This window comes from Microtus ochrogaster, unplaced genomic scaffold (assembly GCF_000317375.1).
Source record: "Microtus ochrogaster isolate Prairie Vole_2 unplaced genomic scaffold, MicOch1.0 UNK3, whole genome shotgun sequence".
In the NCBI taxonomy this organism is placed as follows: domain Eukaryota; kingdom Metazoa; phylum Chordata; class Mammalia; order Rodentia; family Cricetidae; genus Microtus; species Microtus ochrogaster.
In genome coordinates, this window is record NW_004949101.1 from 3,562,564 (window position 1) to 3,566,564 (window position 4,001).

Consider the following 4,001-nt stretch of genomic DNA (forward strand, 5'->3'; position numbering starts at 1 on the left):
CCACAGGGCAGGGAACCCTGATTGCTCTTTGGACTGATGAGGGAGGGGGACTTGATTGGGGGAGGGGAAGGGAAATGGGAGGCCGTGGTGGGGAAGAGACAGAAATCTTTAATAAATAAATAAATTTAGAAGGTAGTTATGAAAAAAAAAAGAAGGTAGTTATGGAAACAAAATGTAAATACACCTAGGAATGGAAGACTTGCTGGGTAATCACCATTGGACTTCCATCCCTATAACAATGCCCCGTGAATCCCCACTCTGTAGATCGAAGGCATTTTCCATTTCTGGGAAGGGCAGATCCTTCCTTTCCTCAGCATACAGAATACTTAGCAGCAAGCTCGCACGTATATGGCAGGAATGATGCACCAGATGGCTTCTGAGTGTTCTGCTTAGGATAGATCAGCTACCATATGTGGCTCATGGCAACCTGTGTGAGGACTGTAATCATTATTATTATTGCTATTATTTTCATGATCTGCATTTAAAGAGAAAAAACCTGCACAGGGGTGGGGGGTGGGGTAAGTAATCTCCTGGAAGCCACAGAGTTGTTACATGGCACAGCTCACATTTGATCCCAAGCATTTACCCTCAGATTTCAAGATTGCAACCATGAGGCTACTTTTGCAAATACTGGACTATACCGGCAGCCTGACCTCACCCATGAAGCTTACCCTCCTCAACAGAACCCAAAGAGTTTCTACTGCATGAGTGTCCTCCTGAGCCTTCTAGCTCCAAACAACATTTGTGGTCACCCTGCCTACAAGGTATAAAACAGAAAGACAAAAGAATTCCTTCCTTTTGTGTATGAATTATTATCACTTGTTGCCACGTACATGAGCCATGGGGCTCTGGTTTTATCGAACTGGCAGGAGCTGCTGAGTCTGTCACTGAGGAATAACAAGACTCCACCATCCTCAGAGCCATTGGCCTTGTCCCCAAACCATGCCCCAAATCCATGGTGCCTGAAATGCTTTCTCAGAGATCCTCCTCTGGTGCAGTCTGGTAGGTGGTTTTCCCACCAAAGGTGAGGTGTCTCTGTCCAGTCTCAGCTCAGGGAAGAATAAGAGAGGGCCAGATCAATCGTGAAGGCCTGTAGTACAGCTACTTGGGAGGGTAAGACAAGAAGACAGCAAAATTCAGGACTGTCTGGGCTAACAGAGTTCAAGGCCAACCTGGGTAACGTGGTGAGACCCAGTTTCAAAATAAAAGCTCAGTGGTACAGTGTTTGCTGAGCAAGCATGAGGTTCTGAGTTCATTCACCAATATAAGAAAAGAAAGGATTAAGAACAAAAAAGGTTCTTGAGATCTATCCACTCATGAACATCTGCATGACCAGACAGAAGCAGACACATCATTTGTGGACAGACTGCAGGGTCTGTCCCCAGTAGAGCACACTAGGAAAGCCCTGGCTGGAAGCTAGCCAAAGTCAGGCTAGATACAGGCAGGCACATGCTCAGTTTGTTCATACAGTGTAAAAAGTCCCCAAGTTTATACAAAAAGCAATTTCACTTTGAGAACCAAGAACATGTGGCAAAAAAAGTTTAGAGTTTATGCTACTCTGGGATGGAGGAGAGTATGGACCATGTATCGGACAAGAGAAGTTCTAAGCTCTCAGAGTCCCAACCACTCCCTCGCTCTTACTACTCACAAGCCCATGGGACATGGACACAGAACACACACACTGCAGCTGGCCATGGGTGAGTCCTAGTTGATCAGGTCTCCTTTCTCTCTTATTTAAGCCCCACAAGCACCATACAAGGAACAGAGCACTGAGATGTCCCTTGCCTGCTTATTGTACTCAAGCCCTCCTCTTATTGAAGATCCTGCTTTCCTCTCCCACGCGCATGCTTGGTTTTTCCATCTCCTCTAGAGGCTTGGGAAAGCAGAGTCATTCCATCACCTTCTCTCAGCTCTCTCCCTGCCAGACTGAGCAACTGAAGGAGGGGCAACTTGTACATGAGTTCACGCACAGCCACAGTGCTCAAACCTACACCAAGGCCTCAGAAGGTCATGGCCGGTGTACACCTGATTCCTATAGGCAGAGAGGTTGATGAGTCCAAATCATTAATGAAATAATCAGAGCAGTGAGCATCAGACTACAGGGAAGGATACTGAAAACCCAGAAGATTATGACCTGACTGCCGAGAAAGCTCAGGGTAGAAGCAAGCCGTGTCAAGGTGACACCTGGCAAGTTATTTATATGTGCCACACATAAACTGTTTTCAGATCCTGACTACTTTCCTGCATGTCTCTTCTTTGTTGAGCTGGAAAGGTCCTGGAAATGTCTGGTTTCCATAACCGAATGATGGGAATGACATTTACCCTCAATGTTTTGATGGTCACTCATTGAAAGTGGCACCTTGGGATATGTCAACAAGTCCCCAGGAGATATGGAGCTTAGTTACAGCCCCTCCTCCACCTACAGGAACAGGCAGTTGAGTCCATAGGCCATCGGGGACAATGGTCAATACCTTCTATAAATGGCACCAGTCCAGCTGCAGCCCTGGGAGACACATGAGGAATAGGGTCATTGCCTAATCCTGTGGGAAGACCAAACATCCAGGAATTGCTCCACATGTTGCCGCATGACTGACCTCGCCTGACTCCAAAGGCAAAGTACCTATTGCATAATGACAGAACTCTAAGCACACGCTGCTCCTCCTGGGACACTGAAGAAACAAGTGCCACTTCTCTCTATAGCTCTGAGGTGTAGTACAAGTTGTGCACACGTCTACTTTAGATAGAAGCTAACCTATCCCCATCCTGGAGGATCCAAAGAAATGTATTATAGGAACTCCAGACAAGAGTTATTGAAAAAATCTACAGAGTTGCTGGCTGCTGGTTTCCAGAGTCACATGGGACAATGTCACATGCAAATGAACACAGCAAGACAACTCAAAGGGAATGCGCAGGGGTTTCTGGGAAACATGCCCCTTATTACATCTGGAGAAAGTTTTTTAAGCAAGAAGAGAGGTAAGGCAGGAAAATAGAACAGCTCTAAGCAGCTATTCATGGAAAAGATGAAATGGAACCACCCTGCCAGCTAGCTGGTTTCGACAGATGACAAAAATGACTAAAATCAGCTGTCTGAGTTAATTAGCACCTATTACCCTGGGTGGATTACTGCCCTGTCACCACCATAGTTTTTTATTCTTGTTCCAGGCTTTGGTGGCAAAGCTATTCCTTCCAATAGCTGTTGGGACCCACCAAAGCTAAGGGTATCCCCAAAACAAAAACACATCTGAGTTCATCCTGCCTTCGATCTGCCCTTCTGCCACACAAAACTATCTGGCTCCATCTCGAAGGCGGTTATTTTGGCCCTGACACCTCTTTAATCTTGGATCCACAGCTATCTAGGGTAACATTGGCTCTGGCTGACATGGCCCACCGTATCCAGAGGAATGATACTCTTCCCATAATGGCTGTAAAAGATAACGAGGAATTTATTAGGAGTTACACACAGCACTCTGTGCTGTCTTTGATGGAATCAATGAGCAGCATAAGCTTCAAATCCACAGAGTTGGCTGCAACCACTAGGCATGTTGCCTAGGTGCAGAGAAGAGCCATTAGGGGGCGTGTACATGGCATTAGCAGTTCAGAACAAGGAAAATCTGGGTGACTTCCTATAGCAAGGGAGGTGGGACTAGCTTGGCTCTCTGGTGGCCATCTAGAAAAACATCATTCTGAGCCAGACGAAGAGAAGACAGATGCTGGAGAAGCACCCTCTGCGGGCATATGAGTGCCCAAGTCACTTCTATTCCATGTTTTGTTGCTGCTCCCCAGCACCTTTCTCAAAGGACTGTCCCCAGCATTTATCTATTTGTGAGTTAGAAGGAGGAAATTTCATCAGGGGCAAAGGAGGGATGAGAAGCACACTCAACCTGTAGAGGACTAGTTTGGTGGGAAAATCCCCCATCTCATTTGTTCTGCAACGGGATGATCTTGATACACACGTACACACACACACACACACACACACACACACACACACACACACACAC

The 4,001-nt window shown here is 46.5% G+C and overlaps 1 protein-coding gene across 1 annotated transcript in view; it reads right to left on the minus strand.

Annotated features, from left to right (window-relative positions):
• The window catches only part of Slc24a3 (solute carrier family 24 member 3), a 482,375-nt gene that overhangs the window by 437,824 nt on the left and 40,550 nt on the right, over positions 1-4,001 (minus strand). The gene's annotated exons all lie outside the window — the stretch shown is intronic.